General features: G+C 34.3%; 1 protein-coding gene across 6 annotated transcripts in view; it reads right to left on the bottom strand.

Annotated features, from left to right (window-relative positions):
• Positions 1-13,460, bottom strand: part of CSMD3 (CUB and Sushi multiple domains 3) — a 610,641-nt gene that overhangs the window by 440,943 nt on the left and 156,238 nt on the right. The gene's annotated exons all lie outside the window — the stretch shown is intronic.

The following is a 13,460-nucleotide window of genomic DNA, read 5'->3' as shown; positions in this document are numbered from 1 at the left end:
AACATATTAATTTAGTATTCATGGTTTTTAATATCACCTTTCTCAAAAAAAAAAAAAAGAAGCACAAAAATGGAGAAAAGGTTTGGCTAAACAATACATTCCTGCTATGGTTCTTAGACTCTGAGATATGTGAAACCCATTTCCTTAGTTTCTTTTTAGCTTTTAATGCTGTTAGAATAGATATTCAAATCAAGTTCTCTCCAAGGAAACTACTTGCTTAGTTAAACTTCGCAGGAATCTAAATTCATACACTTACTATATTGCTTAAATGCAATATGGTAGTTTCATCTCCAAATACAAGTGACTAGGTATGTAGGGGAATAGAATAAAAGAAATAACATGTTTCCAAAGTCTTGAGCACCTGTACTTCTATGAATTTTTGAATGGATCTGTTCACTGCAGAAAAGGGATTGAAAACTATCCTAAACTTTTCAAAGTCTAGAAAATTTCAGTCCTAGTTGCAGTTACTTTATTCTCACATAAAATGAATGAGTCAATTTGTCATCCTGAAATATTTGAAATTCAATCCAGGAAGGATGGAGAGCACTCTGGACTCTTTGGTAACTACAATTCTTTAAGTAACAGTGGGAAATGATTACATATGTGGAAAGAAACATGGTTTATCAAGCCTTTTTGGACAAAAAGAAAATTGTATCACTATTGGAAATGAATTGGAGACAAATAATATCAAAATCATTATGATGGTTGGTGTTTTTTCTCTATTTCGCTAATGAACAGAGTATAATATTGTGTGCAAACAGCTGTATCAGTAAGGGAATTTTGGAGGGACTCCTTTTTGGTTTTAATATAAGAGAATTATCCTTAGCACAGAGAAGTAAATGTTTTTTAATTAGTACCTACAGAAGTAAAAAGAACAGAATGATAGTAATGAGGCAGTGTCCCACATATTTCACAAAAATATCTAACTTACAATATTTTTCATCTGATAATTGTAAGACCATTTGAAAGTGAAATAAAACACAGCTTACTGTGTCAATTATACAAGACTGAAATGTCAAGTCATTCTTCCAGACAGCTCCAGATGAAACAGGATCAAAAGTGGAGGATCTAGCTCTACCAATATATGATTATCAGAAGGAAAGAAACTGTGAACGTCTGCATTATGCTGAATTTATATTTTGAATTATATTTTGATTAGAGTTGAGTACATTTCTATTTACAAAAAAACCCCTAAAAAACTAAAAAAAAAAAAAAAAAAATAACCTAAGACTGTAATAAAGAATATGTTATACCTGTAGCAACGTGAAAAACAGTACCCCAAAGTGCCATCAAATTACACCTGAGTGTGAGGGATGTGAGGCTGCCTTTCATTTCAGACAAGAGTTTACAGATTCAGAAAGTAAGACATAAATTTGCAAAGTGGGGGAACAAAGTCTCTTTTAAGAGGTCTCTTTAAATAGCAGAAATTTTTAGCTGTTATATGTACTTGTTTTTCTTACACAATTAAAGTTTGATGAGCTGCTACAGTGACCATTAAAGGAGGATAATGGAATCACCACACACTTAGAGATATCAGAATAACTAGAGCTATCATGGTTGCCTGAAAATTTAGAAAGAGAAATGGTTGGCAAGTCACTTTGCTGACTTAGCTGCATTCTAAATGCAGCTTTGCAATTAAACAAGGAAGATGGCAACACCCTGGAGTTATTAATCTTGTACTATGAGTGATGCATTACTGCACGTACTATGAAAAGAACTGACTACCTTGTCAAGTTACATCATCAGGGAATTAGAAAAGAGAAAAACTGTCATTATTGTACTTCGAGAATACAGACAGACAGCTACAGGTTATTCTGCTGTTCATTCTTTTGCTTTCTGCCTTCTGTGGACTACTCTTCTTCCATTTGATGTACCATTTATAGGTGATAACCCCTAGCTCAGTGAGTATCAGTCACCTCAGTTGGATTTACCAGGTGACGGGGTGCTAGCATTTGTTAATGATTATAAAATTTGACTTCAGTCTTAGTGGTGATAGAAACTGAACACTTTATAAATCCTTGGTGTATGGATAATGCCCACATGACTTGAATAAATGACACAAACCCTTTGAGTTTTCATCCCCAATTACAGGAAAATTCTCAAATGTTTGTTTATGAAATTGCAATCATTATTGTTATTCATAAACCTCTGCTTCTTCTAATCATGTTCAGATGAACAAATGTATAGAAAGTAATTTTCATCATTCTTTTAGTTTGACATGAAGTAAACAGTGTCTCAGCATTTTCACTTGATACCCAAAGATGCAGGAGGACTGAATCTTCACATGCTGCTTTTTCAGTATTTGTGTGAAATGAAATAGGAGTAAAGGAAGAGTTAAACTACAGCATTATTCCTATAAATGCATGCACTTTGCTTTTTACTTCATAGAGTTAGAAAATTGGAATCTGACACCATATTTTTGGCCAGCCTGGAGATTTATAGATTGCAGTAAAGACCACATTATTCTGGGACTTTGGACAGATTTGTCTACAGCTACTGGAACTCTTTTATTTGTGCCTTACTACAAGTGCTTCATTACATGGACAATACAGAAAGATAAAGGCCTTGCCCACCTACCTGGAATTCAAAATTAATCCGTTTAAAAAAAAAAAAAACACAAATAAACCCAAACAACCAATTAACCAAAAAACAAAAACCAAAGTATTTCTCATTAAAAATGTTATTTAAAACTCAGAACAATATTTAAATCATGGAACATGAATTAAAATAACCCTCATAGAGTAACTAGGTGAATAACTGGACAGAGATCAGAAAGAGCATGCGATAACTATGAGCTGTGATCAATGAAACACAAAAATTCTTTGTTAATTGGGGCTAAATACTTCAAAAGAAAGCATGGATAAATTAAAAACAATCAAGAGAAAATAAAGAAAAATTACCAGTTTTCTTCTGAGCATGACTTGTGCAGTAAGAGTGCATTAGGTTTAATGTAGTTAAAGAAGACCAAAAACTAAATACGTAAAACGAAGTTTAAAAGAGGAAGAAAGTAATTGGGTTTTAATGTGCATAGGACAAAATTATAGATGAGGGAGGGGCGGGGAAAGATAGCATACTTAAATTTTAGCAAGAAAAATTCATTTGGAGTAAATTATAAGTCCTTTCTAATAATATTAAATGGAAATGACACAAACCCTTTGACTTTTCATCCCCAGTTGCAGGAAAATTCTCAAATGTTTGTTTGTGTCATTTATGCAAGTCAAGTGGACATTATCCATACACCAAGGATTTATAAAGTTATTTTATTTTCAACTTGATTACTGGCTGCCGCATGAGAGGAGCCCCGAAGAAAAGATACAAGGACTCCCTGAAACAACATCTCAGCCTTGGCCATATTGATCACCATAACTGGTCTACTCTGGCCTCAAATCGGGAGGCCTGGAGACACACCATCTATAACGCAGCTGTCTCCTTCGAGAACACAAGCAGGATCACTCTCGAGGAAAAAAGGCAACGCAGAAAGAACCGTGCCTTGCAGAATACACCATCTAAGGAGTCTTTCTGATGTGCCTTTTGCAATTGGATATGTCTGTCACGTATTGGCCTCATAAGCCACTAGCGTGCCTGTAGCAAATGTGGATAGTGCCTTCCCAAATCTTCGTTCGCGAAGCCTAGCCATGAATGAATTTTCAACTTGATTATATAAGTATCTATACTGAACAAGCTCTCTATTTACCTAATGGTTCACTGAAGAATAGAAAACTGGGAACTAGCAGGCCGCAAAAAAATCCCCAAAAAACTACATTTTTTTCTTTCATTATTGGTTACAGAATTTTTAGAAGTTCTAAGACACATATAAAAATTTTAATTATAGATACTTAGAATGATAGGTGGAAAAAAGTTATAGAAAGTATATGAAATATGAGGGTTGGTCTCTTCTGTCATGCCTCAAGAGGAAATGGCCTCAAGTTGTGCCAGGGGAGGCTGAGATTAGATACTAGAAAAAAAAAAATCGCTGAAAGAGTAGTTAAGCATTGGAATAAATTACCCAGGGAGGTGATGGAATTACCATCTCTGGAAGTGTTCAAGAGGCATCTTGATGTGGCACCTGAGGATATGGTTTAGAGGTGCTTATGGTAGTGGTGTGTTGATGGTTGGATTAGATGATCTTAAAGATCTCTTCCAACCTTGATGATTCTCTTGATTCTGTGAAATATATAATGTTGGGATATAACATCAAACATTCAAAATGAAAGACAAGAGGGAATTGTGACATGGAAAGAATTAATGCATAACTGCACACTAGGAGGTTTCTTTCTTTGAACTGTAAAATACCAGCCAGTGTGAAGAGTATTTGTATTAGAAAGGTGATGAAACAGCTAGTGATCCTAAATTCTCACAGTTAAAGTTTTTGACCCCCTCTCTGTTTTAGAAGAACCCAGAATCAACTTTATGATACAGTGCAGCACAGAGAACTCTGCCCATAAATTGCTTTGTGCTGGTGAAACAAGTTCAGCTCTTGATTGACAGAGTGAAAGAAATTTTATGTGCTACATTCGTACTGATCTACAAACAAAGGTTTCATCCTGAACAAAACTCAAGAGGCCATTATACCAGATGAATGAATTAACAAAACAGACCTCTTACCTATATGTTCATTACAGTCAGTTTTGTGAGAAATTAAATCTGTGCTGATGGACTCTTCCATACATATGTAGCAAAATTCTGCTACAATTTCTTTTACATTAAATGCCCTTCCATTTTCAGTGGAATTTAAGGCAGATTGGTTTTAGCCTCTGAATTTGCAGAGCTGAATGAAAATATGAATAAATTGTGTGAAAATCCAAATTTATTTTTGTGACACAACTGAACCATCTTCAGACTCCTTCATCAGTGTGCAGTTGTAAATATTTTAACTTTAAAAAGAGGCTACAGTTCTGAAAACCATCTCACAAGACACCCACAACGATCTCTTAATACTTGAATAAACCAGCAACACTCCCGTCAGTGATGAGAACAAGAAGATTAATTAATGCTGAAGATCAAGATTCATATTCTATAGGTGAATCAATAATTATTCTTTAGCCTAAGAAAGATGCAGTCTTAGATATATGTAGTCTTTAAAAATGGTAAAATGTGCTATAATTTTAGCAACAAAATATTTTCCTGAAAAAAATACTACTGGCAATCAGTTATTCTTTTGGAGAAATATTTAAAGGACTTTTAAGACTCCCCAGAAAAATAATTTGTTATGACTTCTGCCTTCCAGATGTAATTACAACTGAGTTATAAATCAGGCTTTGCAAAGTGATACCTAAATACTGAACAATATTTTCACAATTCTATTTATACTCAAGTAAATTCTCATTTTAGGTAGAAATTCAGAGACACTGAAAGGTTTCTCAAGCTGTAATTTCAATAATGTGAGGAAAATATACTAGTCTATTTAAAAGCCCATGGCAAAGTTTTTTGGATTAAGCAGTTTAGTAAATTGAGTTAATGAATCTGAGTAATTACTTTCAAAGTATCTCAAATTATTTTATAAATATTATTTCTGCTAATTGATAACTATGAAGGATTTATCCAGGAATACCATATAGAAAATGAACCAAAGAAGAATATAAGATGCTAAAGGGAGAATTTATTAGCCCAAACTGGAATTGAGCTTAACACTTTTGTGTTATACAGTTAACACCCACACTTTTGAATTAGTCTCTAGAGGTTTCTAAAAAATAAACTTTATTAGAAATTAATTTTAAATAATATGCTGTGCTTAAAACCCCTATTATCGTGCTTTGATGACAAACATTATCCTAAACTATTATTTTACTTTTCCAGGTTCCTCCTTCCCATTTACTCATCTTGATCCTTCACCCCTTTCAGTTGCAGGCATAATTCTCATTGTTATGTTGTCCTCAGTCAAAATTTTGCATCATAATTTCAGCTGCATATGTTAATATGGTCTACACATCACTAACTTCTATGTCCTTTGTCCTTGCTTAAGAAAATTTTTAAGAAAACAGGAGATAAAAGCAGTGTTTCAAGCCTTTCACTATCCATCCCGACTAACTTTCACCTGCTTGTGTAAGAAGTCCTAATTCCCAGATTGAACACAAGACAGGGCTGAACAAATTGGTATTTAAGGTTTATTTTGTTTGGTTCTGGGTTAGATTTCTTGAATTTAAAATCTGATCTTTCTTTTTTTCTCTTCATCACCTTTATCAATTGTTATAACAATCTTTTGTAATTCTTAGATTAGTATAAACTACAACTGCCTGCAAACATTCCCTTTCTGTAATAATTATATATACTATCTTTCTTCTTCTAAACAGAATTTAATTTATTTAGAGACAGTTAATTTCTGCTCCTTTCCCCAGTCCTCTATATTCTGTTTGCAGATGTAATTTAAGAGGCCTGTTTTCAAAATTAACATGGTTACTGCACTGATGAATGTTAATTACTTTGATCCAAATACCTTTTTATTCTGGACTATATCCCACCAACTGAGGGTTAGCCCACTGTTACTGTAAGTTTCTAATTAGCACAACTCCCTTCACTACTGATAGGAATTCCTGAATCACATAAAGATATGCAAAGCCAAACTATGTAAACCAAATGGAAGTATGATTCTAATGTTCTGATGAATATTCTGATGAGGATATATACATTTTTAAAAAGAAGACAAGTGAGAAAAACATTTTAAAATATTTGATGTTTTGAAAACTTAATCTTGATTAAAAAGTGAAGATAATAAAATTGAATTCTTTTTTGTTAAAAAGGTTTCCATACTAAGTTTGCTTTCTGAAAATTAGTAATTTTTTTCAAGTATCATCACTACTACATTAGCACATCATTGCACATTGTAAGTTTTCACATGTGAGTGGTTCTCAACCCATCATAAGAAGTTAGTTATTTAACCACCATTATCAAAATAAAGCAGCACGTTTTAGATATGAATCTAATGTATTAAAACCTATTGGAACTCTCATGAATAATGTTGTTTCATTAAGGAATGCATACAATGTTAGATCATCATTGCTGCTGGTATATTTTCAGCGAGTTCTATTTAACAGACAGTATATATATTAGTAATGTTAATATTGTTATTATTAGTACAGTAAAACTAGTGTATTTTAGCATTAGTGTTAGGAATACATGACCATTCTATAATGAAAAACATTTATATTTCTGTACCAATTTCCTGGTTTATAACACACCAACAGTGACTTAGATTAGCTTCACATAATTCAGTAAAGTTTCACCACTACTTAGAACAATAAGAAATCCATGGATCTGTTCACACATTCATGTGGGTATTTGCTATTCTTCAAGATTAGGTATATTTGTTCATATAAGCACATTGTGCATTTATGTGAAATGTCCCCAGTAATGAGTACCAGATACTATCCTGAGAACAACACTAATGTAATAAGAAAAGACAAGTATGGTAGGGTACACTAGAGAGCAATTTCAATGCCTCTCATAAGGGTAGAAGTTTGATTCTACTGGTCTGAAAAATTACACATTTTAAAGATGGCTAAAATAAAGAGCTCACAAAGTCCCTTTATTGCAAAAATTCAAAGCAACAAAAGGTAATGTAACTTTCTTCATTTAAAAAGACATTCCAGGTATTATTTTGCAGATCTTCTGAGCCCTACTTGAAAGGACACAGTATGATACTTGAAACCACCCAACATTCATATAATACTACTATTTCAATAAAATGGTACACCTTTTTCATAATTTCCTCCTCATTCCCCCCAGTCTTAATTAACATTTCTAATTTTAGAGAGCATAATTTCCATATGTAGACCATTTACATTTTTGAATGTACCACCTATAAGAATTTGGCCATTCTAGGCCACTGCTGTATAATGTCCCAAACAGGATCTGTGGAACAATCTCTGAAAAATTGCTCATATATATAATTGCTTATATATAAATACCTCATTCTACAATATTCTTTTTGTTTTCTTTTCTTTTTGACTTCTTTTAACTAATCCAACATGTTTCTTATCCAGACTTACACAGCTTGACTGGGGTTTCTCCCAAGAATAAGCAGTAACAACTGTTTGTATGAAAGAACTGGCTTCAGGCAAAAAGCTGCTCGTTCCCTGGGAGATGTAATTTATTCCTGCTTTTAAGTTAGTGCACTCTATATTCCTCTGTGTATATTGTCAGTTCCAGTAGTTAATGCACTACATGGAATCAAGTGCATACTTTGACTTTATCTCCTGCTTTGTTCTCTCCACAGCCTACAAAGACCATCTTACAACAAAGATACAAAGACAGTCAGCTTATTTACTGCTTATATTACTAGGTTCTATTTGCCACGGTGTCTTAAAACCAAAAATCTACCTGCAGACAAATTTATCTGTCTGTGAAATGCTTACATTGCTATATCATTACTTCTTGGTAGTTATGTGAAGTTTATTATTTTTTTTTTTTCTTTTCAAAATTCTGTACTACTACAAACCATATATAAACAGATACAACTACTCAAGAAAAATGGACTGGAAGGTCTACAAGACACTTTAATTTCATTTGAAGTTACTTTCTGTTTTATTGGACCTAAAACTTACCTTCTGTAGTTGAAAAATGTATAGTCATGTATCTATGTAGTTACACAATTAAACCAGTGACTTGCAATTAACAAATTTTCCAATTCAGTGGGTTCTTCATAGAGGAAATGGCAAAAAAATTCAATAGTGAGCTGAATATTCTAATTCAAGTTTGACACCTGTTAGATCACATTTTAAAATATGATCTTATAAATATCTCAGTTCAGTTCATTTGCAGTAAATCCACTAAAGAAGAAGAAATTAAGTATGCAGATAGGTAGAAATAAACAATAAACATATCTTTATACGTACATAGGTATATATATATATATCTCAATGAGAAATTACAGAATTCCCATACTTGGAATTTAGTAACAAACTCTTTAATATTTTTCCTGTCATGACAAAATATGGAAAAAACCCCTCAATGTCCTCCCAGATAAATAGTAAAAAAAAGTAGAAATGCATTTTGTCCATGGAAAAAAGGAACTTAGAGGATTGTGCATTTCTCTGATCAAAATGCATGTCAGTTTAGACTAGTAGAAAAACAAGGCCTCAAGTTAAAAATACAAACAGAAGTTTTATAGTAAAAAAAATATCTTGTAGCTATATGTACAGGTAATAGTGAAAATATTTTAACAGAACTTCTAAAAACACAAATACAACCATATTCTGCTCTTAAAATTTCTGAATTCCAAAAGAAATCCAGTAAATTTTAGAATGGAGATTCTTATGACAGTCATTTTACTGTGTAATGGAAAAATCTTTAAAAATGTAAAAGTCAGAATACTTCCCTGATTATGAAAGTGTTGAATTGTTTTAGTCTTTATAGGGTGAAAATATTACATATAAATTAAACCTTATTTATTACCCTCAGAAAATTATTCCTAGTGTGTTGCATTATGGAGGAACTGCAAGCTGCAACACTAGCTCAGGAATAGGTGATATAATAAAGCTGCTGGCATATTTCACTATTGAAAACAACCTTATCAAAAATGATTTGCCAGGGAAGAAGGCTTTATTTAAAAACTAGTCATGGGTTATGTACAGTATAATTCACAGAATCACAAAAGAGTTAAAGATAGAAGGGAACAGAGCGGGTCGTCTGGTCCAACCTTCCTGCTCAAGCAGGAAGAATTGTGTCCACCAGGACCCCAGGTCCTTCTCTGGAAAGCTGCTTCCCAGCAGGTCAGCCCCCAGCCTGTACTGGTGTGTAGGGTTATTCTACCCCAGGTGCAGGACCATGCACTTGCCTTTGTTGAATTTCAGACAGTTTCAGAGTGCCCACCTCTCCAACCTGTTGAGGTCTCTCTGAAGGGGTGCACAGACCTCTAGGGTATCAGCCACTCCTCCCAGCTTTGTGTCATCAGGAAGCTTCCTGAGGCAGCTTCTGCCTCTTCATCCAAGTTATGGGTGAGTAAGTTAAGTAATACTGGCCCAGTACTGAACCAGTGTTTACAGAGCCATAGGGCTGTCTATTCTCTTATACGGATCTGAATCATGGGTCATCTACCGCCACCACCTGCGACTCCTAGAATGCTTCCATCAACGCTGTCTCCATACAATCCTAAACATCCACTGGTCAGATTATGGGACCAATACATCTGTTCTAGAGCAAGCAGCAGTCACAAGTATTGAGGCCATGTTGCTGAGAACACAGCTGCGTTGGGTAGGACATGTCTCAAGGATGAAGGACCACCGCCTCCCTAAGATCTTGCTTTATGGTGAACTTGCCTCTGGTTGCCGCAAGAGAGGAGCCCCGAAGAGAAGATACAAGGACTCCCTGAAACAACATCTCAGCCTTGGCCATATTGATCATCATAACTGGTCTACTCTGGCCTCCAATCGGGAGGTCTGGAGACACATTCTCTTTCAATGTTGCTGATGCCTTTGAAAAAGCACGCAGGATCACTCTCGAGGAGAAAAGACAACGCAGAAAGAATTGTGCCTTGCAGAATATACCTCCTAGAGAGTCTTTCTGCTGTGCCTTTTGCAACCGGACATGTCTATCTCATATTGGCCTTTTTAGCCACCGACGCTCTTGCAACAAACGTGGGTAGTGCCCTTCCCAAATCTTCGTTCACGAAGCCTGGCCATGATGATGTGAAGAAGCCCTTCTTGTCCTTGACATTGTTGGTCAGATTTAAGTCCGGATGGGCCTTGGCCTGCCTTGTCTCATTTCTACTTACTCTGACAACTCTTTATATTTGTATCAAGTGGCCCGACCACGCATCCAATTTACTGTGTGTTTCCTGCTTATGTTGGAGTAATGAGAGGCGTTCTTTATTCATCCATGCAGATCTCTCTCTTTGTCCAGTTTCTTGCTCATTGGTATGCATCATTATTATTGAGTCTGGAGGAAATGATCCTTGGATACCACCCAACTCTCTTGGACCCCTTTCCCCTTCAGGGCCTGTTCCCATGGGATTCTTCCAAGAAGATCCCTGAAGAGGCTAAAGTCAGCTCTCCTGAAAACCGTAGCTGTAATCTTACTTGCTGCCCTGCTCCCTCCTCAGCCAATACTGAACTGCACATTTTCATGGTCACCACAGCTGAGGCTGCCCCCAGCATTCACATCTTCAAAAAGGAGATGTTATTACTAATGACATAACAACAACATCTGAAAAGCATTTAGCAGTATGTATGATTGTGGAAATACAAAACACTGTTGTTTCCGATAAAATTCTCCTTTTTGCGACATTAATCTGTAAGAATCACGTTGCTAGTGTGCAAGGCGCAAGCATGACCCCCTCAAAAGGAAGGCAAGGTAAAAGGAATGATCTATTAAAAAAAATAATAAGGAAAAAAATACTCTCCAAATGTACTTGTTTTGAATTACAAGAGGCAGATGACAATGATATTTATATACAGATGATTTACAGACATCTATGAGCTTAAGTCTGCTGAATTCTAAGCATGTTGTAAATTCAGAACTTTACAATTTTGATTTCTAAAGGTAAAAACAAACAAACAAACCCCAACTTAAGGTTGAATAAAATATACTTTTGTTCTTCTTTTGGGTTTTTTTTTTTTCTGACAAAACAATGGTATTTCCTAGGTCATGGCAGTGAAAAACTCTGTATTTGACCAATTGAATGAATTATATTAAAATGGACAACTAGTATATGCATGTCTGGAGAGACCTGCCCATCTACAAAACAAAAAAAAGCAAACAAAAAATCCACAAAACCCCAAACAAACAAACAAACAAACCAACCAACCAAAAAGCAAACCAACCCAAAAAACAGTAATCAAGTTCTTTAGTGTTGAGAAACATTAATTCTTACACATATACCCTCAAAATCTGAAAACTATACACCATTTGTTCGTGTCAGGATTCTCTTTTTTAGATTTAATGACCATTCGTAGGGCACAATAAGACATTTATCAGAGGAAATCTTTAAGGATGAGTGTTTAATCAAAGAGAGTCTCCATGCCAAACAGTGACAAAGAGATCAGAAACTCATTAGTGGGTAATCACCTTTAGCAACCTTCTGCAGAATTCTGTGTTGTATAATTGCGTTAGGTAAAATTAGGAGAGATTCATTAGAATGGAATCACAAGGGTCTGTGTTAAACATAAAGTTGGATGCTTCTGGTATCAAACACAGACTCATAGAAGGAACTATTGAAAATAATTAGGTGTTTTTCTTTTTTTTTTTTTTTTTGTTAATTGAACATAGACCAAAAATATCTTAACAGCAATTTGGTGCATTAAGCCTTTAAGCCATTATGTTAAGACTGAAATCAAGAATCTGTCACATTCTTAGGTTCTGTTTCAGTAATTTGTGTTCACCACCGTTAAAGTGTGTACCTTGGGGGTTTTTATTCTTTATTCATCAAGTTTTTACCCCTTAAACTCTTCACTGCTATTGATTAGAGAATTTTCTTCTCAAAAATATGTTTGCCTTCTGTAGGAGTTTCTGCAGTAAATCAAACCATCTCTTCATTTTCTTTCACGTACACTGAAAAGTTAGAGTTCCTTCAGTCTACAGACAAAATGACGATTTTTAAATCTATCAGAATTTTTTTCCTCTTTTTCTGAATAATTCCCAATTTGTTAACTCTATTTTGCCTGAAAAAGTGACACTGTTCAGATAATGACCTCTCTAATTATGAGTAAAAAAGAATATGTTTTTCATATTCTTATGTGGTAGTCTTTTGCTTAGCCCTGTTTAACCACAGGGCTACTTTGGGAGTTTATTATTCCGCTTAAAATACACACTGTATATTTTCATGTCCCCTTGGAAAAAACAAAAAAACAAACAAACAAAATATATAAAAGATCTACTAAAAAGTATTGTATCAGAAGAAAACTGTAACATTGTGACTGTGATGACTGACTGTGAGAGGAAGCATCAGGTTCCAGTCTCTCATATTCCTCATTTATGACTGCAATTTTTTATGTCAATTCATTTCAAAATTGGCAGATCTAGAATTTGAAAAATGGTCTGCAGTGAAGCCTGTTAGACTTCTACTTTATTACAAATGTAAGTTTTTTACAAGTTAACATATTCTCATAAAATCTTTTGTATTATCATCTCCAGAAAAAAAATTTAGCTTTATGCCTCGATTGTCTATCTTCTTCATTATCAGCTAGTATTTTTCTGGGAAGTAGGAGGGGAAGATTCAGATGTTATAATTTTAATGGAAAATAGTATTATTAAAAATAAGTTTGTAATTTCTTCAAGACCATGGATAAACATATTAAATAACTCTAAGCCAAAAATAGGAAATGATAGCAGGGTATTTCCAATGATACACATTTCTTATACTACTCTTTTGTGGTAGTGGGTAACCATATTTAACTAAACTGAATTTTTCAGAATGGTAATTTCAGTTGGAATGTTTTTATAGCCTCTGCAATATTGTATCAATGTTTTTAAACAAATATAAATGTCGCATTCTGTAAAATTAACCTGAGAATCTAGAAACTGATCTT

The sequence above is a fragment of the Corapipo altera genome, unplaced genomic scaffold (assembly GCF_003945725.1).
Source record: "Corapipo altera isolate COAL_440 unplaced genomic scaffold, ASM394572v1 51, whole genome shotgun sequence".
Classification (NCBI taxonomy): domain Eukaryota; kingdom Metazoa; phylum Chordata; class Aves; order Passeriformes; family Pipridae; genus Corapipo; species Corapipo altera.
Note: the sequence above shows the minus strand (reverse complement) of the source record. Positions and strands in the feature narration are given on the sequence as shown.